Raw genomic sequence first — 23,303 nt, 5'->3', positions numbered from 1 at the left:
TTTTATGTTCTTAACATATTGTAAACAATTTCTACTTGAACCATTAATTAAGGAGTTGTGAATTAATTGAAAGTCAAACTATTTGTGAAATGTTGCTCATTCTGCAAGTTAAAATCATGTGAACCTTGCAGAGGTTTCAGGACAGTTTAGGAAATTTTTAAAAAAAGCATCCAGAAGGTGCTTGCTGCATGGTACCATATCTGTATAGAAGTCTAGACCACACTAACTTTGATAAATATATACAGTAGGAGCTTATTCGGAGAGCGCAAAGCAAACAAACGCAAAATTCTTTGAAGTTTGGCAAAACCATTCTGCACTGTATGCGGGGGGTGGGGCGGTGGAACTAGATTAGGGAGGGACGTGTCCATGCTCAAACCTATTTGCTGCACAATAATACAGCGACCCGGCATCTGTAGGCTACATGCAAAGGCAGCCGGTATTTACCCTGCATGCAGAAATAATAAATGTACAGTATTTGCATCCCTTGCAATGCAGCATGGTTTATTCCTGATACAAAGTTACTCATTTTATGGATTTGCCCCCACCTCAGAATTGGCGCATAGACATCGAGCAAATTGTTTACATTATTATTAAAAAGACGAAAACAATATGGCAGACTGGGCACAGCTGTGGTCATTGGCTTCTTGGAAATTATTGCTACAGTGTACAGTGTGTAGCAATATGATACAACTTAAGTCACCCATAACTTTATTCTGACACACTTACATTTATAACTTAGCTAGCTTAGCACTATGAAATAACCACACTGACACCAACAGCTAAATTTAAAAGGTCAAAACTGGTATTTATTGTTTGATGACCTGTATTTTAAACTAAATATTGGAGGATGGCGAGAAAAGGCGCTACCAACTCACCAGCACCAGTCAACTATAATAAACCAATAAAACTAGGAGGGGACTCACAACCGCCTCCTAAAACATAAACCGTACTGTGCAGGACTCACACCCTTTACTCTAGCAGAGCCTTGGACGAAACCGCACGGGAACATCCGTAGTCCACCCGCAAGGGGAGGACACACTCGCTGTTCAATCAAAAGGGGGTGCCCCACAATGACCACTCATGTAACTTTGACCGCTGGCTGGTAGCGACTTTCCGCCACAACAAGGTTTTTAAAAAAAACCGCAGACCGCCATCCAACCAACACAAAAGGAAAACTCAACCCGACAAAACTCGAAAAATACTCTCCAAAAACACACCAATACCCGCAGGGGAAAGGTGAACACCGTCCTCCCTATAAAACTGCGAATTACAAAGAACCAGAAGCGGGTGTCTAACAACCAAACCACCTATCGCCCGCACGTACACTGACACCGCAGAATTAACCTTCTTCCGAGCTTTCTCAATTGCTGAAAAACGAACAGCACCCCGCCAGTGAAAACGGGGCACTATGTCAGACCATACCACTGTCACATGAGGCCAGGATGCTCGCAACGCTACCAAGTCCGCCTTGATACTCAGGATAAGGTCGATGCCTTTGACTCGACCCATATCATTCCCCCCAAGGTGAATGACGATCCAGCCAGGCCAACCCCACCTTCGTTCGTGGCGAAACAGCAGCCGCAGCAAGCCAACCCAACACAAGCCCCTAACCCCCAACCATCTGACTACCCTGTCCCCAAAGAAATCACATGTTCGCCCCGCCATAGGATGCCTCTCCGCCCAAAAGATATAAGAATGGCCAATAAGCCAAATCTGTTCCAAGACATCCAATGCAGCTGCAAAAGAAAATTCCTAACATCAGCAACTACTCAAACACATTGAGACACAATGAAAAACATGCACCAAGAAGAACCCGAGTGAAGGAGAAAACTCAAAAAACCTCCCGTGGACCGTGACTGATGCCAATTGTAATTCGGCCCCCTCGGAGGAAAATTTAAAAATTCACTTCACACCCTCCATTTCTGAATGCTAGCCACTCAAGAACCGATGGGTAAAACACGTTTTTGGGTTCGCGCAACAGGCGCAACAACAAAACTGAATAACACACTGAAACTTCCAGTAGGCAGGTCGCAAGACGGACCAACTGAAGCCGGGCCCAGTGGCAAACGCAGGATTTGCATGGGGGGGTTTCCAGAACTGGGCGGAGCCAATCACGGGGGTGGGGACTGAGGTAACCCAGTATATGCTGGGTCCTTAAAACTAGTGTGTCTGTGTGTGTGTGTGTGTGTGTGTGTGTATATATATATATATATATATATATATATATCTACATATATATATATATATATATATATATACACACATATATCTACACACACATATATATATATATATATATATACATACACACACACATACATATACACGGTTGGTCTTCAGTATGCCGGCGGTCGGGCTCCTGGCGACCAGCATACCAGCGCCGGGAGCCTGACCGCCGGCATACCGACACTTATTCTCCCTCGTGGGGGTACACAACCCCCCTGGAGGGAGAATAAAATAGTGTGGCGCGCGTAGCGTGGCGAGCGCAGCGAGCCCGCAAGGGGCTCATTTGCGCTCGCCACACTGTTGGTAAGCCGGCGGCCGGCCTCCCGGCGCCGGTATGCTGGTCGCCGGGAGGCCGGCCGCTGGGAGATCGTAGTGAACCCATATACACATATACATAGCATATTAATCATGCATACATATATGTATATATACACACACATACAGTACACATATATATACACATGTATATATATATATATATATATATATATCATATGTGTGTGTGTGTGTGTGTGTGTGTGTGTGTGTGTGTGTGTGTGTGTGTGTGTGTGTGTGTGTGTGTATATGTATGTATGTATGTATGTATATACATGTGTATATATGTAGGCACATGGATATATATGTACTATAATTAAAATAAAGTAAACTTTTATTGCACTTGCAAGTGCCACCAGGAAGACAGCAGGCTGCAGAGGACACTAGACAGCCATTAATAATACTCATGCAGCAAAAAAAAAAAAAAAAATTTTTTTTTTTTTTTTTTTTTTTAGTGGAGGGGGGTTTCTGGGTACTCGGAAACCCCCCCTGGGTGCGCCACTGGGGCCTCGTCGACCCAAGCTGGAGCACCCCCCGCATGGACAGGACCCACTCACCATAGCAGGGCGCACTACTGAAACGCCCGCAATACACTGTCCTTCAGCGAACAGAGACAACCAACCATGAAAAACATCTCCCAGTCCCAAACCTAGTCGACGAGCTTCCAAAGGAAGGGCGGAACCGTTAAACCACACAACCCCGCATCAGGAACAAGCTCCCGGAACTTGGCAAACTCAAAACGAGAAAGCGCATCAGCGATGCTATTGTCTACACCTGGGACATGCGCAGCTGTGAAATGAATATTATGATTAAGGCATTTAAGCACTAAAAGCCTGCGGAGAGGATGTGCGTTGGTTATTAACAGCATGTACCACACCCAGATTGTCGCAGCGGAACACAATACTTCGATCCGACAAGCTGGATGACCACAATTCCACGGCCACAATTAACGGGAACAGTTCCAAAAGAAGCAAGTTCTTCGTGAAACCGCGTGTAACCCATGAAAGAGGCCAAGGCGCAGCGCACCACTCCGTCCTGAAAAACGCCCCACAGCCCGAACCGCCGGCAGCGTCAGTAAAAAGCTGCAATGCGGCGTTGGAACAACGCTCGGATGGCCATAACACCTCCCGGTTAAAAGAAACCAAAAAAGTGGACCAGACCTGTAAATCCTCCCTAATTTCGCGCAAAATATATACCATATGGTGAGGTTTGCGAACACCAGCCATGGACCTCTCAAGTTTACGGCAAAAAACACGCCCCATGGGAATGATCCTGCACGCAAAATTGAAAGATCCAAGCAACGATTGCACCCGTTGTAATCTGACCCTACGACTGAGGAGACATAGCTCTATGAGACCCAGCAATTTGTGCACCTTATCAGCGGGCAGCCGGCAGCAACCAGCCCCCGAATCGATTTCAATGCCCAAATAACCGAGGCAACCCGTGGGCCCCTCAGTCTTATCAGAGGCCACGGGCACCCCCATAAGACCGAACAACCGCTGTGCCAAACCTAAGACATCCCCACAAACCAAACTGTCCCTTGGGCCTACAAAGAGAAAATCGTCTAAATAGTGGGCAACCCCTGGGTGACCGGAGGCTGACACCACGCACCAATGCAAAAAAGAGCTGAATTTCTCAAAGTAGGCACAAGATATGAAACAACCCATCGGCAAGCACCTGTCGACGTAGAAACTGCCCCCTAATCGAAAACCGAGGAAACGAAGGGAATCAGGGTGAATAGGAAGCAGGCGGAAAGCGGACTCAATGATTAACTTGGCCATGAGGGCGCCGGGGCCCGCCGCTTTAACCAACTGAAGGGCCTCATCAAAGGATTGATACCGCACCCTGCAGGACTCCGCCGGTATGGCGTCGTTGACCGAGCCACCACGGGGGTGCGACAAATGCTGAATGAGGCGGAATTGACCCGGGGCCTTCTTGGGAACCACACCTAGAGGAGAAATGCAGAGCCGGGGCAACGGAGGGGACGGGAAAGGGCCGCACATACGCCCCAAGCTGATTTCAGCCTGCACCTTACGGGAGACCACTAATGGTAAATCCCGCGCGGACTTCAAATTGCGATGGGAGACAACGAGGACCGAATCCGCAATGGGGAGCCTGAAACCGTGACGAAAACCGTCTAACAAGAATAGACCGGATGGGACATCAGGATAAGAAGCTAACCAGTTGGTCAATTCCGGGACGTTAACAGGAGAAAACGCCTTACTTTCCACTTCCGGGCACCTCGGCAAACTCAGAGTGCCGAGACCCATTAGTGGAAGTGCAATCCTTGGCCGAGTGACCCCCGCCGCACACCTTGCAGGAGTGGCGAAAACGGCAACTCGCCCCCCGGGAACACTTGCCGTCGTTGAAGGCAAAGCACTTTCCTTTATTCCCCGGGGTCGGGCTCGGACGGACGCCCGAGACCGGTTTGCCGCTTTGGGAGTCAGTGAGGGGCTTACCATGTTGCGTGACCTCAAGCCACACCTCAACGTCCTTAAACCCCAAGGGTAATATCGGGTTACCATCCTGGTTGCGATGGAACTTCTCGTCATAGTCCCACCACGCGTAACCCTTGGAGGTTAAGTACATTTAGTGTACAAGGAACAAATAGCCTAACCCTAATACCACTACTCCCGCAGCCTAACCCCAACACCCCCCCTCCTGCAGCCTAATCCTAATACCACTCCTCCCGCAGCCTAATCCTAACACCCACCCCCGCATTTTTAACCCTAACACCCCCCTCCCCTCCCGCAGCCTAATCCTAATACCACTCCTCTCGCAGCCTAATCCTAACACCCACCCCCGCAGTCTAACCCTAACACCCACCCCCGCAGCCTAACCCTAACACACACCCCTCCCGCAGCCTAATCCTAACACCCACCCCTGCAGCCTAACCCTAACACACACCCCTCCCCTCCCGCAGCCTAACTCTAACACACACCCCTACCCTCCCGCAGCCTAATCCTAACACCCACCCCCGCAGCCTAACCCTAACACAACCCCCTCCCCTCCCGCAGCCTAACCCTAACACACCCCCTCCCCTCCCGCAGCCTAATTCTAATACCACTTCTCCCGCAGCCTAACCCTAACACACCCCCTCCCCTCCCACAGCCTAATCCTAATACCACTCCTCCCGCAGCCTAATCCTAACACCCACCCCCACAGTCTAACCCTAACACCCACCCCCGCAGTCTAACCCTAACACCCACCCCCGCAGCCTAAACCAAACACCCACCCCCGCAGTCTAACCCTAACACCCACCCCCGCAGTCTAACCATTGTACTTATCACTTGAAGTTGTCAGTATTTTCACCCATCGGGATCTCACCGCCGGTATTCTGACGGTTGGGATTGTGACCGTCCCCTTTTCACTGTAGTGGATGCAGGAAAAAGATAATGCAGGTGCGCACTCTAAGCACTAAGAATACTGATAGATAAATTCGGATAAACTCTACAATTAACATGGAGTGTAAGTGAGGTTCTTAGTGCATGTGTGGCCAGACGTGGGCCCATCCATCACGTACAGGTGATCCCCTTCAGATGGGTCCATAACATCCCTAATACTAACACATTATGTCAATATATATAGGATTTACAGTACCTATAACAGTGCTCATTCTAAACCATAGACAGCAATGTAGGAACCTGTGCTCACTAAAATCACTGTTTTGCTTCCAGTTGCCTCTCAATTATAATTTCATTTTGCAGCATAGATGTCTCATTGATTCTTCTTTCCTGATTCTTCTTTCCCTGTTGTTCGCTTTCCACATCAGTATGTGCTGCATTGTGTGTGCCCCATCTGTGTATCCCACATTGTGTTGCCATGTGTGGGCTGTGCAAACCCTGCACACAGTGACGTGCGGTGGGGTGAGGCAGGTGAGGCAGAGCCTTTCCTGTCATAATTACGTTTGTGCCAGAGTTTTTACTGTATAAAGTATATGAAAAATACAAAGAATATGTTTGAAATATCTTCTTTGCATTATTCTAATAATTTTTATAGCCAAAACTCTGGAGTAAAAAGTCTATGGCAGGGGAGGCAGTGCCTATCTTTTCCGCACCTCTCTGATCAAAACTCACCAAATTTCCAGGAGTTTATACTGCTGCACCTGTGTATAATGCCCAGGTGTACGCTTTGGCTCATATATTGTGTGTAAATCTGGCTCTTGTGCTAGTCAGTGCCTCCTGAGCTGCTTAGCTCACCGCCATAGACGTGCGCACGGGGGGTGCCTGGTGCGCACAGGCACCCCCTAATGTCCAGTACCCCCCGCACGTCACACCTGCGGCGCAATCCGATGGTTGGCGGCGGCTCTGCACTCGCACTTCTGAGCAGAGCCGCCTGCGGTTAGCGGTAGCACAGGAGCGGGTGCAGAGCGTGTTGAGGTGCCGGCACTGCTGGTGGGGCAGACAGTGTATACTGTCATCAGATGCCCCTTACAAATATGACGACTGCTTCGGGAGGAGGGCTTCTGCGCATGCCCGGCTGCAGCAGCTCCTCCTCCCGTGATCCTTTGCGGAGTCAGCCAGACTCCAGCCACTGCACCACCACTGGCCGAGCCAGGACCCTGCTACCCTCCACTACAAGGTTCAGGGATGGACCAGCGCATCAAGCAGTTTCTTTTTGATAAAGTAAGGCAATTTACTTGTATTTAAAAGTGTCTGTGCATATGCGTATATATATATATATATATATATATATACACACACATGTGTGTGTATATATATATATATATATATATATATATATATATAGGGTCAAAGCAATGTGCGGCACTCAGGATTGAAGAAACAAATAATCACCACTGGCTGTCCAATCAACGTTTCAATTTTACTTGAAAATTGTCATCAGGATAGATTACAACAATGAAAGAAGCTTACCTTATATCCCTTCCACCAGAGTGAATTGTGCATCGCCCGTCCGGCGGGGTCCCGCTCGGCCGCTGCGTCGCTGAGTGATGACGTCATCGCGTATTGCGCGGTGTACGTCAGTGAGCCCGTCACCATGGAAACCCATTGTGTTACTCCTGGTATAAACAAAGCAGCATGTGAAGCAGAGCTGCTGTAATATATGTAGAACAAGCACGCAGATACATGCACATATGGTTAAAGTAGAGGGAGATATAGTAGATTCCAAGAGTAAGATAGGAAATGATGGATTGTTCTGTAGCTGCTGTAACCATTAGGGCTGTAATGTATTACATATGTGGGACCTAGACTATGGTCCACCTGATTATAGTACATATTGCAATGTGTCATAGGGATACAGTCCGCTTCGCCATGTAAAGTATTGAGTATCTTGTTCTGCTAAATAAGTCTGATTATAAGAACACGCATGTTGCATAATGGGACGCAATAATTTGCATATACGTGTATGGAGAACTGTCTAAAGTTCTGGGGAGGGGGGAGGGGGATGGGAGGGGAAAAAAGGGGGAAGAAAAAAAGTGTGTCACCTGTAAATATGAATAGGGCTAATGTTGATGTCAAGCTATGGAATGTATTGCAAAATGGAGAAAGAGGAGAAGGAGACGAAATAAAGGAACCACAGGTGAAGAGAGAGTCAAAAGCGATGAAAACATGATATTAGTCAAAGTACATATAGAGATACTAGGTGGTATTTAGGACTATTTTAGAAAAAGCAGGCTAGTGGTAAGGATTCATTAAGTCCTCTTGGGGTAATTAGTGCCGCACATTGCTTTGACCCTATTTGCCATTTTGGAAAGTGAGGGCACCAGGGACCACAGCACAAGTTATTGGAGGGCCGGACCGCTTGCAGCATATATATATATATATATATGTACAATAAAGGTGTATAATGAGCGCTTAAAACCTAAACCGTTTACAATAAATACATAAAAATTCGTGCATAACCATTCACGTTAATTCCAAACAGCACTACTGTAGGGGCTGCAGTATAGACTCTCTTATTGACTCGTATTTCGCTGAGTCACAATTACAAATGTTCAAATAGGAATAAAGTCTCTGCGCCTTCAGTGCTTTGGTATGGAAACTTCCATCTGTGTATAACCAAAATGATATTTATATGCGTACCGGAAGTATGATCAAATTGTGCCTGTAGTGGTATCTTTAATTGGTCATCTCCCCTTGTCTTCTTACTCCATGTGTAAACGCCCTCAGCGGGGTGTTGAACCACAATTTACATAGGCAGAGAGGGAAGATGTGTCAGCAAGAATGCTCTTACTGTTATAAAGTGATTCGTGCCATAATTGTGCCAAAAAAAAATGTTTTTTATATATAAAGTGCTCTGTGCCTATAGTGTTTCTATAAACCACTATATTTCTTGTGATTTCTAATATAGATAATCAGAATCACACCCCAGTGGCTAAAAGAATAATAAAATAATAAAAGGAAGGTAATGACTCACTCCTTTTAAGAATGCTGCTCCTATGAGGCGATCATTGACCTAGTCTGGTACCTCTATAGAGAAAGTTTTTTTTTTTAGAGTGCGGGCTTATAGAGGTGAAGATGTTCCCATAGCGACCAACACGATTCTAGTTATATGTTTATATGTATATACATGTTTATATATATATATGTGTGTGTGTGTGTGTGTGTGTGTGTGTGTGTTTATTTATTTATTTTTCTTTATTATTAAGTATTTTTATATGTACAGTATGATTTGCTTGCCGGTGATATCTAGGAGGGAACTGATTTCTTGACAGTTGGATATGGGAGTGTTGTCCCATGTGAGCTCTGGCAGGGCAGCTCACACAGCGAAGCGTGTGCGCTGCGCTGCGCTGCTGCTGGTAATAATCATACCTCCTGCCTGAGTCCGGGGAAGAGAAGCTGCCTGACACTGCGGTCTAAGAGCACGGCCGCAGTCAACCAGCCAACGTGCCCACTCTCGCCTGCTGTCATATTTTCCCCATCCATCCCTACAGCTGTGCTCTTCTTTCCCTCCCACCTTCCCAGAATGGCGGTGTTGGCTTGATGTCATCACGCATGGCATGCTGGGAGCGGTCGCATGGGAAATAAGACGGTTGGTGCTAAATCCTAGTGGGCTAAAGATTCTCTGACGACCAAACATGTGACGCGCTGGCAGGGTGAGGAGCAAGGTCGGTGGGATAACACTTTAACTATTCACGTCACATCTATTGCCTTTAGTAACCAAAGCGTGGCGAGCGAAGCGAGCCCGCCAGGGTAAAATTAGACTTCCATGTTCAGACATTGCTCCTCCCCCTGGTGTCACACGCCACCTGCTATTGACGTCAGGGGACCCTTACCCATATAGGTTTTAGACCTAACCGAGAGAAGACGGGTGAGCATCATCTGCACAGTGTTGGGTGATGGCACGTAGTATTACACGCGGTCGCATGTCCTATCACCCGGTCTGCAGCCTGATTGCCCCGAAGATGAGACTGATCACCAAGGTTTTCCCGGATTCCGGCCCCAGCAGCAGCAGCACTGACAGGAGGATCTGTGTGCCGGCCCCCGCCGGGGCGAGTGCAGGTGTATACTTGCCCTGGCTCACACTCACGCTCACTCTCTCATTCTCTTTCTCCCTCTATCCTGCTTTACCTCTCTCTCTCCTGTCCTCACCTCCCTCACTTTCTCTACCTCTCTCCCATCCATACCTCCCTCTCTCTCTCTCTTCCATCCTCACCTCCCTCTCTCTTTCTCCCTCTCTCCCGTCCTCACATCCCTCTCTCTCCCATCCTCACCTCTCTCTCTCTCCCGTCCTCACCTTCCATAGCGGCTCTACTGTGGTGTAACATGTACTATGGTGTAATGTGTATAAGCATCGGAATTGTGGTGTAACGTAAATAAGGGGCTCTACACTGGTGTGATATGTATAAGGGGCTCTACTGGGAGGCATAACATGTATAAGGGGTACCAATGTGCGGCACGCACTATCACGCTTTATAATATTTAGGGGGGGGGGGAGGAGGTTAGCAAAGGGAAACTGTTGCCTTCAGATTTGTAAGGTCTAGAACTGGTGTGTGTGTTTATATATATATATATATATATATATATGTGTATGTATGATGTCAGGATGATGTCATTGGAAGACGCTGATGCCGTTCGGTGTGGCTTCTGTGATTCACATGGTGATGGTGGGGGTATATTAAGGTGAGCTATTGTTGTTTGTCTTTATCTTGAAAACAGTTTCTAAGAACTGAAAGTCTGAAATATTGATGTAACAAGGCTTGCACTGTTTATTCATCATCATCATGCTCTGAGTGCCGCATCCTGGGAGGATCTACTAGTACTACGCTGTGCTGGCACCGGGCCAAGTTGCTACACTTATGTGAGTGCCTGAACTTTGGAAATTATATTGACGTTTTAAGCGTGCCGGACCTGTGGAAATTATATTGTTGCATATATATATATATATATATATATATATATGTATAAGCCATAAACCAATGTGTTATTTTGGGTGTCCGTGTATAAGCAAAAAGCTTGGTGGTGGGATTATCTTCTAGGGGGGACCAACAAAAATCTTGCCTAGGGCATGAAATTGCTTAGGGCCGGCTCTGGTGGCTGGCCGCACAGCCCACCCGTCGTCATGCTCCAACTGCCTCGCGATGTGACGTCCTGATGTCACACCGCACCCCCTCCCTCCCTGCCTGCCCTGCGCTGTCCTCCCGTGCTTAGTCTCTACACTCCATGTGTGTGCCCTGCCCTGCCATTGCCGACATAAGCCAAAAGGACTCCTTGTCCTGCGCCGCTGGAGCAGGACAGAAGACAGTGGTCGCAGGCAGCTGAGCTGAGTCTGCCTGTCTGATTCAGAGTGAGACAGTAGACTTGACCAACCACTCACTGTGTGCTGCAGCCAGGGAAAGAGAGGGGTTCAGGCCAGCTAGGGAAAGGGGGGGATACAATTCTGTATAAAAAGAAAAGATAACAACCTTATTATTTGATATTATATATATATATATATATATATATATATATATATATATGTACCTTGCTGCCCCGGAACTCCCAATATCCACTAAGGGATATGTCTTGCTCCGGTGCCTTCCTCCGTGGAGAGCTTTGATGAGGCCCACCAAGATATTGTGATCACAAAATAGGCGGCACTCAGAGACTGTCAAAAACTCTTGTAATAGTGCAAAAAGAAATCGACGTTTCGGGGACCAGTTCCCCTTCTTCAGGATATGTGTGAGCACAGCACTGCAAACATTTAAATACTTAAGAGAAATACTTACCCCCCACATCTCACCCAATCACCTGCCGTCTCCCCTGGTCTCGCCGCCGATCTCACCGCCCGGCGCCGCCAGCCGCGTCTACTTCCGCCGGAAGTGACGTCGCGGGAGTGTGCCGCGTTACCATGGAGACGCTGGCAATAAACAGTAAAAAACAACACCTACAAACCTCGTTTAACAAAAATACAGTGTACATCAGAAACTGGTTTCATCCTAGTGCAAATCTTTGTAAAAAGTGCTAACATCAGCTAAAAACATTTAAAAACAGTGTTATTCTATTATTCAACTGGAAAGTGTGGATGCCATGGAGACATAATGTCGCCTCATACAAATAACAAACGCAGCTCATGTGCATCCTGGTTCTGAACCATAACTATACTGAGTGTATCAATAATCTAGTATTGCGACATCTAAGATATTTTTTATTTTTCATTTTATGTTTTTTATCTACCGGGCTCTGATCCCTCACTGTATCCTGGCCTAATCTTCCACTGGTATCACTCAAGCAGGGTCCATTCTGCAAAGCTATTAGGGTGAATACAGTCTTGGACTCACTGCTAGCTATCCCGCTGTCTTCGAACCCCTCGCCATTGGGAAAAATTAAAGAAAATTGATGAGCCCCAGATTTTCATTCAGGCCTCCCGGTTTCAGGGTTTGCAGTCTGTGAATCCACATGGACTCTAACTGCAAAAGCTTTTTGCCTCTGTTGCCCCCCCGGTGGGATTCTGGTACATGATCGATGACCCGGTGTTTGAATGTGGCCAATCTGTGTCTGAACTCGACAAAGTGTTTGGCGACTGGCTGTTCGCCACTGCCAGTTGCTAATGCATTTCTGATCGCTTGTCTGTGCTGGGCCATTCGCACTTTGAACTGGCACTCAGTCTTCCCTATATAGTACCGGCCGCAAGGGCACATAATGGCGTATATGACAAACCTGGTGCTACACGTTAGGGGAGGCCACACACACTACTGAGCCTTTACTGAGCCTCATTTTGACTTGTTTTAAGGACATTACATCAAAGTTGGATCAGCCTGTAGTGTTTTTTTCCACTTTAATTTTGAGGGTGACTCCAAATCCAGACCTCCATGGGTTAATAAATTTGATTTCCATTGATAATTTTTGTGTGATTTTGTTGTCAGCACATTCAACTATGTAAAGAACAAAGTATTTAATAAGAATATTTCATTCATTCAGATCTAGGATGTGTTGTTTTAGTGTTCCCATTATTTTTTGAGCAGTGTATGTGTGTATATATATATTTAGCTGAGCCAAGCATTCAGTAGTTTCTCTGTGTGTATATACAGTGTGTGTGTGTGTGTGTGTGTGTGTGTGTGTGTGTGTGTAACCCTTTTCTTTAACATATATACATATACAGATGCGGCACTCAGGTTTTTAAAACCTGATGACAGTTGCTCGTACAACTAAAATGTTGTTAACCCTTCATTGGATGTACCGTCTCTTTATTGTTTATGCTACGAGTGCCGCATCTGCATATGTTTAGATTTCATTTATGGAGGCACTGGCGATGTGGCTACCAGCTTTCGGAGTGCCAAACTTGCAACTATACATATATATATATATATATATATATATACTAGCCCAGTAGGCAGTGCTAGGCACGCCACTCCAGTCGTGCACCCCCTAATAAAATGTGCTGCGCACGCCTATGCTCACCGCACGTCCCTGCCTGCACACTACCATCTCTGACATCGTGGCAATTCCAGGACTCACTTGTACATTACCCCTAGGTATTGTCCTCTTCATCCGAAGGTTTTGTATTGTCCTCTTATAACTCTCAGTCTGTGGCTTCCTGCTGCCTCCATTCCCCTCCTCACATCATGTCACTGCCCCTGTCACATGCAGCCCTGTCCTCACTGACACATCACTCATCTCCTGATATACTCTGTGCTGCTGGGGACCCTGCTCCTCCCACTATATAACTCTCAGCCTGTGACTTCCTGCTGCCTCCATCCCCCTCCTCACATCATGTCACTGCCCCTGTCACATGCAACCCTGTCCTCACTGACACATCACTCATCTCCTGATATACTCTGTGCTGCTGGGGACCCTGCTCCTCCCACTATATAACTCTCAGCCTGTGACTTCCTGCTGCCTCCATCCCCCTCCTCACATCATGTCACTGCCCCTGTCACATGCAGCCCTGTCCTCACTGACACATCACTCATCTCCTGATATACTCTGTGCTGCTGGGGACCCTGCTCCTCCCACTATATAACTCTCAGTCTGTGACTTCCTGCTGCCTCCATTCCCCTCCTCACATCATGTCACTGCCTCTGTCACATGCAGCCCTGTCCTCACTGACACATCCCTCATCTCCTGATATACTCTGTGCTGCTTGAGACCCTGCTCCTCCCACTATATAACTCTCTGTCTGTGGCTTCCTGCTGCCTCCATTACCCTCCTTACATCATGTCACTGCCCCTGTCACATGCAGCCCTGTCCTCACTGACACATCACTCATCTCCTGATATACTCTGTGCTGCTGGGGATCCCTGCTCCTCCCACTATATAACTCTCAGTCTGTGGCTTCCTGCTGCCTCCATTCCCCTCCTCACATCATGTCACTGCCCCTGTCACATGCAGCCCTGTCCTCACTGACACATCACTCATCTCCTGATATACTCTGTGCTGCTGGATACCCTGCTCCTCCCACTATATAACTCTCAGTCTGTGACTTCCTGTTGCCTCCATTCCCCTCCTCACATCATGTCACTGCCCCTGTCACATGCAGCCCTGTCCTCACTGACACATCACTCATCTCCTGATATACTCTGTGCTGCTGGGGATCCCTGCTCCTCCCACTATATAACTCTCAGTCTGTGGCTTCCTGCTGCCTCCATTCCCCTCCTCACATCATGTCACTGCCCCTGTCACATGCAGCCCTGTCCTCACTGACACATCACTCATCTCCTGATATACTCTGTGCTGCTGGATACCCTGCTCCTCCCACTATATAACTCTCAGTATGTGGCTTCCTGCTGCCTCCATTCCCCTCCTCACATCATGTCACTGCCCCTGTCACATGCAGCCCTGTCCTCACTGACACATCACTCGTCTCCTGATATACTCTGTGCTGCTGGGGACACTGCTCCTCCCACTATATAACTCTCAGTCTGTGACTTCCTGCTGCCTCCATTCCCCTCCTCACATCATGTCACTGCCCCTGTCACATGCAGTCCTGTCCTCACTGACACATCACTCATCTCCTGATATACTCTGTGCTGCTGGGGACCCTGCTCCTCCCACTATATAACTCTCAGCCTGTGACTTCCTGCTGCCTCCATCCCCCTCCTCACATCATGTCACTGCCCCTGTCACATGCAGCCCTGTCCTCACTGACACATCACTCATCTCCTGATATACTCTGTGCTGCTGGGGACCCTGCTCCTCCCACTATATAACTCTCAGTCTGTGACTTCCTGCTGCCTCCATTCCCCTCCTCACATCATGTCACTGCCTCTGTCACATGCAGCCCTGTCCTCACTGACACATCCCTCATCTCCTGATATACTCTGTGCTGCTTGAGACCCTGCTCCTCCCACTATATAACTCTCTGTCTGTGGCTTCCTGCTGCCTCCATTACCCTCCTTACATCATGTCACTGCCCCTGTCACATGCAGCCCTGTCCTCACTGACACATCACTCATCTCCTGATATACTCTGTGCTGCTGGGGATCCCTGCTCCTCCCACTATATAACTCTCAGTCTGTGGCTTCCTGCTGCCTCCATTCCCCTCCTCACATCATGTCACTGCCCCTGTCACATGCAGCCCTGTCCTCACTGACACATCACTCATCTCCTGATATACTCTGTGCTGCTGGATACCCTGCTCCTCCCACTATATAACTCTCAGTCTGTGACTTCCTGTTGCCTCCATTCCCCTCCTCACATCATGTCACTGCCCCTGTCACATGCAGCCCTGTCCTCACTGACACATCACTCATCTCCTGATATACTCTGTGCTGCTGGGGATCCCTGCTCCTCCCACTATATAACTCTCAGTCTGTGGCTTCCTGCTGCCTCCATTCCCCTCCTCACATCATGTCACTGCCCCTGTCACATGCAGCCCTGTCCTCACTGACACATCACTCATCTCCTGATATACTCTGTGCTGCTGGATACCCTGCTCCTCCCACTATATAACTCTCAGTATGTGGCTTCCTGCTGCCTCCATTCCCCTCCTCACATCATGTCACTGCCCCTGTCACATGCAGCCCTGTCCTCACTGACACATCACTCGTCTCCTGATATACTCTGTGCTGCTGGGGACACTGCTCCTCCCACTATATAACTCTCAGTCTGTGACTTCCTGCTGCCTCCATTCCCCTCCTCACATCATGTCACTGCCCCTGTCACATGCAGTCCTGTCCTCACTGACACATCACTCATCTCCTGATATACTCTGTGCTGCTGGGGACCCTGCTCTTCCCACTATATAACTCTCAGTCTGTGGCTTCCTGCTGCTTCCATTCCCCTCCTCACATCATGTCACTGCCCCTATCACATGCAGCCTTGTCTTCACTGACACATCACTCATTTCCTGATATACTCTGTGCTGCTGGGGACCCTGCTCTTCCCACTATATAACTCTCAGTCTGTGGCTTCCTGCTGCTTCCATTCCCCTCCTCACATCATGTCACTGCCCCTGTCACATGCACCCCTGTCCTCACTGACACATCACTCATCTCCTGATATACTCTGTGCTGCTGGGGACCCTGCTCCTTCCACTATATTACTCTCAGTCTGTGGCTTCCTGCTGCCTCCATTCCCCTCCTCACATCATGTCACTGCCCCTGTCACATGCAGCCCTGTCCTTACTGACACATCACTCATCTCCTGATATACTCTGTGCTGCTGGGGACCCTGCTCCTCCCACTATATAACTCTCAGTCTGTGTCTTCCTGCTGCCTCCATCCCCCTCCTCACATCACGTCACTGCCCCTGTCATATGCAGCCCTGTCCTCACAGACACATCACTCATCTCCTGATATACTCTGTGCTGCTGGGCACCCTGCTCCTCCCACTATATAACTCTCAGTCTGTGGCTTCCTGCTGCCTCCATTCCCCTCCTCACATCATGTCACTGCCCCTGTCACATGCAGCCCTGCCCTCACTGACACATCACTCATCTCCTGATATACTCTGTGCTGCTGGGGACCATGCTCCTCCCACTATATAACTCTCAGTCTGTGGCTTCCTGCTGCCTCCATTCCCCTCCTGACATCATGTCACTGCCCCTGTCATATGCAGCCCTGTCCTCACAGACACATCACTCATCTCCTGATATACTCTGTGCTGCTGGGGACCCTGCTCCTCCCACTATATAACTCTCAGCCTGTGGCTTCCTGCTGCCTCCATTCCCCTCCTCACATCATGTCACTGCTCCTGTCACATGCAGCCCTGTCCTCACTGACACATCACTCATCTCCTGATATACTCTGTGCTGCTGGGGACCCTGCTCCTCCCACTATATAACTCTCAGTCTGTGGCTTCCTGCTGCCTCCATTCTCCTCCTCACATCATGTCACATGCAGCCCTTTCCTCAATAAGAGTGTTACAGGGCTGCTTCCAATTTTTCCAAAAGACTCTTATGCTAAAATAATCTGTGCTGCTGTGAGACTTCAGATTATCGGATTCTGATTATCAGTTGGAGGTTCTTTTTGAGACATACAAAGCTCAATGGGGGTCATTCCGAGTTGTTCGCTCGTTATTTTTTTCTCGCAACGGAGCGATTAGTCGCTAATGCGCATGCGCAATGTCCGCAGTGCGACTGCGCCAAGTAAATTTGCTATGAAGTTAGGTTTTTTACTCACGGCTTTACGAGGTTTTTTCTTCGTTCTGGTGATCGGAGTGTGATTGACAGGAAGTGGGTGTTTCTGGGCGGAAACTGGCCGTTTTATGGGAGTGTGTGAAAAAACGCTACCGTTTCTGGGAAAAACGCGGGAGTGGCTGAAGAAACGGAGGAGTGTCTGGGCGAACGCTGGGTGTGTTTGTGACGTCAAACCAGGAACGACAAGCACTGAACTGATCGCAGATGCCGAGTAAGTCTAAAGCTACTCAGAAACTGCTAAGAAGTGTCTATTCGCAATTCTGCTAATCTTTCGTTCGCAATTTTGATAAGCTAAGATTCACTCCCAGTAGGCGGCGGCTTAGCGTGTGCAAAGCTGCTAAAAGCAGCTTGCGAGCGAACAACTCGGAATGACCCCCAATATGCACTATGCTCGGGACAGCAGGAGAACATTGAACAGTCCGTTTAGAGATACGTTGTTGCCTTTACATGTTACACATTTTGTGGATAGAAATAAAACAATTGGAAGATGCTCATGAAAGTGTTATTTTTCCAAACTGTATAAGATAGCAGCAGACCTTCTGCCGCGTGAGGTGGAACACGTTTCCTCCACGAGAGTGATTTTGGAGAGATGTTCCCGGTTTTTCTGTCTTCTTGAGTAACCCAGAATGATGAAGGGTCAGAAAATGGTCAGTATCAGGTATGCCACTCGTGTGCTACATGTCGCACAGAGAACATTACCAAAAATATCTAATTGTCTGTAGTAAAAGGGTTCCGTCTCACTCTTTTGAATTGGTTCCAACTATTCCCCCAGCTTCCCTGCGAGCACAGAAACGCGCACTTTATAACCATTAAACACTTTATAGCTTCAACCGCTTTGATGAATATTTACTCTTAAAAGCTTGCCTGGCCCGCGTCCAGATCAGTGTCTTCATTTGTAACTTCAAGTATGGTGGAAATAAAATAAAATGAAAAAAAAAAAATGAAAAAGGAGATTTGTATAAAAATAAGAATTTACTTACCGATAATTCTATTTCTCATAGTCCGTAGTGGATGCTGGGGACTCCGAAAGGACCATGGGGAATAGCGGCTCCGCAGGAGACTGGGCACAAAGTAAAAGCTTTAGGACTAGCTGGTGTGCACTGGCTCCTCCCCCTATGACCCTCCTCCAAGCCTCAGTTAGGATACTGTGCCCGGACGAGCGTACACAATAAGGAAGGATTTTGAATCCCGGGTAAGACTCATTACCAGCCACACCAATCACACCGTACAACTTGTGATCTGAACCCAGTTAACAGCATGATAACAGCGGAGCCTCTGAAAAGATGGCTCACAACAACAATAACCCGATTTTTGTAACAATAACTATGTACAAGTAATGCAGACAATCCGCACTTGGGATGGGCGCCCAGCATCCACTACGGACTATGAGAAATAGAATTATCGGTAAGTAAATTCTTATTTTCTCTAACGTCCTAGTGGATGCTGGGGACTCCGAAAGGACCATGGGGATTATACCAAAGCTCCCAAACGGGCGGGAGAGTGCGGATGACTCTGCAGCACCGAATGAGAGAACTCCAGGTCCTCCTCAGCCAGGGTATCAAATTTGTAGAATTTAGCAAACGTGTTTGCCCCTGACCAAGTAGCTGCTCTGCAAAGTTGTAAAGCCGAGACCCCTCGGGCAGCCGCCCAAGATGAGCCCACTTTCCGTGTGGAATGGGCTTTTACAGATTTTGGCTGTGGCAGGCCTGCCACAGAATGTGCAAGCTGAATTGTACTGCAAATCCAACGAGCAATCGTCTGCTTAGAAGCAGGAGCACCCAGCTTGTTGGGTGCATACAGGATAAACAGCGAGTCAGATTTTCTGACTCCAGCCGTCCTGGAAACATATATTTTCAGGGCCCTGACTACGTCCAGCAACTTGGAATCCTCCAAGTCCCTAGTAGCCGCAGGCACCACAATAGGTTGGTTTAAGTGAAATGCTGAAAACACCTTAGGGAGAAATTGAGGACGAGTCCTCAATTCCGCCCTGTCCGAATGGAAAATCAGATAAGGGCTTTTACAGGATAAAGCCGCCAATTCTGACACGCGCCTGGCCCAGGCCAGGGCCAACAGCATGACCACTTTCCATGTGAGATATTTTAACTCCACAGATTTAAGTGGTTCAAACCAATGTGACTTTTGGAATCCAAAAAAAAAAAAAAAACTACATTGAGATCCCAAGTGCCACTGGAGGCACAAAAGGAGGCTGTATATGCAGTACCCCTTTTACAAACGTCTGAACTTCAGGGACTGAAGCTAGTTCTTTTTGGAAGAAAAATGACAGGGCCGAAATTTGAACCTTAATGGACCCCAATTTCAGGCCCATAGACACTCCTGTTTGCAGGAAATGTAGGAATCGACCCAGTCGAATTTCCACCGTCGGGCCTTACTGGCCTCGCACCACGCAACATATTTTCGCCAATTGCGGTGATAATGTTTTTGCGGTTACATCCTTCCTGGCTTTGATCAGGATAGGGATGACTTCATCCGGAATGCCCTTTTTCCTTCAGGATCCGGCGTTCAACCGCCATGCCGTCAAACGCAGCCGCGGTAAGTCTTGGAACAGACAGGGTCCTTGCTGGAGCAGGTCCCTTCTTAGAGGTAGAGGCCACGGATCCTCCGTGAGCATCTCTTGAAGTTCCGGTTACCAAGTCCTTCTTGGCCAATCCGGAGCCACGAATATAGTGCTTACTCCTCACCATTTTATCAATCTCAGTACCTTGGGTATGAGAGGCAGAGGAGGAAACACATACCCTGACTGGTACACCCACGGTGTTACCAGAGCGTCTACAGCTATTGCCTGAGGGTCCCTGGACCTGGCGCAATACCTGTCGAGTTTTTCCCAACTGTTTATAATCCTGTGGAAGACTTCTGGGTGAAGTCCCCACTCTCCCCGGGTGGAGGTCGTGCTGAGGAAGTCTGCTTCCCAGTTGTCCACTCCCGGAATGAATACTGCTGACAGTGCTATCCCATGATTTTCCGCCCAGCGAAGAATCCTTGCAGCTTCTGTCATTGCCCTTCTGCTTCTTGTGCCACCCTGTCTGTTTACGTGGGTGACTGCCGTGATGTTGTCCGACTGGATCAACACCGGCTGTCCTTGAAGCAAAGGTCTTGCTAAGCTTAGAGCATTGTAAATGTCCCTTAGCTTCAGGATATTTATGTGAAGTGATGTCTCCAGGCTTGACCATAAGTCCTGGATATTCCTTCCCTGTGTGACTGCTCCCCAGCCTCGCAGGCTGGCATCCGTGGTTACCAGGACCCAGTCCTGAATGCCGAATCTGCGGCCCTCTAGAAGATGAGCACTCTGCAACCACCACAGGAGGGACACCCTTGTCCTTGGTGGCAGGGTTATCCACTGATGCATCTGAAGATGCGACCCGGACCATTTGTCCAGCAGGTCCCACTGGAAAGTTCTTGCGTGGAATCTGCCAAATGGGATTGCTTCGTAGGAAGCTACCATTTTACCCAGAACCCTTGTGCATTGATGCACTGAGACTTGGCTCGGTTTGAGGAGGTTCCTGACTAGCTCGGATAACTCCCTGGCTTTCTCCCCTGGGAGAAACACCTTTTTCTGGACTGTGTCCAGGATCATCCCTAGGAACAGAAGACACGTCGACGGAACCAGCTGCGATTTTGGAATATTGAGAATCCAATCGTGCTGCCGCAACACTATCTGAGATAGTGCTACACCGGCCACCAACTGTTCCCTGGATCTTACCCTTATCAGGGAATCGTCCAAGTAAGGGATAACTAAAATTCCCTTCCTTCGAAGGAACATCATCATTTCGGCCATTACCTTGGTAAAGACCCGGGGTGCCGTGGACCATCCCTACGGCAGCGTCTGAACTGATAGTGACAGTTCTGTACCATAAACCTGAGGTACCCTTGGTGAGAAGGGTAAATTTTGACATGAAGGTAAGCATCCTTGATGTCCCGAGACATCATGTAGTCCCCTTCTTCCAGGTTCGCAATCACTGCTCTGAGTGACTCAATCTTGAATTTGAACCTCTGTATGTAAGTGTTCAAAGATTTTAGATTTTAGAATCGGTCTCACCGAGCCGTCTGGCTTCGGTACCACAATAGTGTGGAATAATACCCCGTTCCCTGTTGCAGGAGGGGTACCTTGATTATCACCTGCTGGGAATACAGCTTGTGAATGGCTTCCAAAACTGCCTCCCTGTCCGAGGGAGACGTTGGTAAAGTCGACTTTTGGAAACGGCGAGGGGGAGACGTCTCGAATTCCAATATGTACCCCTGAGATATTACCTGAAGGATCCAGGGGTCTACTTGCGAGTGAGCCCACTGCGCACTGAAATTCATTGAGAACGGGCCCCCACCGTGCCTGAGCTTATAAAGCCCTAGCGTCATACTGAGGGCTTGGCAGAGGCTGGAAAGGGTTTCTGTTCCTGGAAACTGGCTGATCTCTGCAGCCTTTTTCCTCTCCCTCTGTCACGAGCAGAAAAGAGGAACCTTTTGTCCGCTTGCCAACAAAGGACTGCGCCTGATAATACGGCGTCTTATTTTGAGAGGCGACCTGGGGTACAAACGTGGATTTCCCAGCTGTTGCCGTGGCCACCAGGTCTAAAAGACCGACCCCAAATGTCCCCTTTCAAAGGCAATACTTCCAAATGACGTTTGGAATCCGCATCACCTGACCGTTTTACTGGTAGAATTGGACAACGCACTTATACTTGATGCCAGTCGGCAATTATTCCGCTGTGCATCATGCATATATAGAAATGCATCTTTTAAATGCTCTATAGGCAATAATATACTATCCTTATCTAGGATATCAATATTTCCAGTCAGGGAATCCGACCATGCCAACCCAGCACTGCACCTCCAGGCTGAGGCGATAGCTGGTCGCAGTATAATACCAGTATGTGTGTAAATACCTTTTTTTGGATACCCTCCTGCTTTCTATCAGCAGGATCCTTAAGGGCGGCCATCTCATGAGAGGGTAGAGCCCTTGTTCTTACAAGCGTGTGAGCGCCTTATCCCCCCTAGGGGGTGTTTCCCAATGCATCCTAACCTCTGGCGGGAAAGGGTATGCAGCCAATACTTTTTAAGAAATTATTAATTGTTATCGGGGGGAAACCCACGCATCATCACACATTTTATTTCTCAGATTCAGGAAAACTACAGGTAGTTTTTCCCTCACCGAACATAATACCCCTTTTTTTGGTGGTACTCGTATTATCAGAAATATATAAACATTTTCCATTGTCTCAATCATGTAACGTGTGGCCCTACTGGAAATCACGGTTGTCTCTTCACCGTCGACACAGGAGTCAGTATCCGTGTCGGCGTCTGTATCTGCCATCTGTCTGGACAGGCACAAGCTGAGTAGCCGGCTGTCTCATGTCAACCACTGTTTTTTTATATAGAGCTGACACTGTCACGTAATTTTCAACAGTACATCCACTCAGGTGTCGACCCCCTAGGGGGTGACATCACTGTTACAGACACTCTGCTCCGCCTCCACATCATTTTCCTCCTCATACATGTCGACACACACGTACCGACACCCAGCACACACACAGGGAATGCTCTGATAGAGGACAGGACCCACTTAGCCCTTTGGGGAGACAGAGGGAGAGTTTGCCAGCACACACCAGAGCGCTATATATGTATAGGGACAACCTTACAATAAGTGTCTATCCCTTATAGCTGCTTATATCTGTTATTTTGCCAAATAAGTGCCCCCCTCTCTTTTTTACCCTGTTTCTGTAGTTGCAGGATGC

At 48.2% G+C, this 23,303-nt stretch overlaps 1 protein-coding gene across 1 annotated transcript in view; it reads left to right on the top strand.

The window, feature by feature from the left end:
• USH2A (usherin) overlaps positions 1–23,303 on the top strand; it is a 1,656,840-nt gene that overhangs the window by 942,107 nt on the left and 691,430 nt on the right. The gene's annotated exons all lie outside the window — the stretch shown is intronic.

The sequence above is a fragment of the Pseudophryne corroboree genome, chromosome 4 (assembly GCF_028390025.1).
Source record: "Pseudophryne corroboree isolate aPseCor3 chromosome 4, aPseCor3.hap2, whole genome shotgun sequence".
NCBI classification, from domain to species: domain Eukaryota; kingdom Metazoa; phylum Chordata; class Amphibia; order Anura; family Myobatrachidae; genus Pseudophryne; species Pseudophryne corroboree.
Note: the sequence above shows the minus strand (reverse complement) of the source record. Positions and strands in the feature narration are given on the sequence as shown.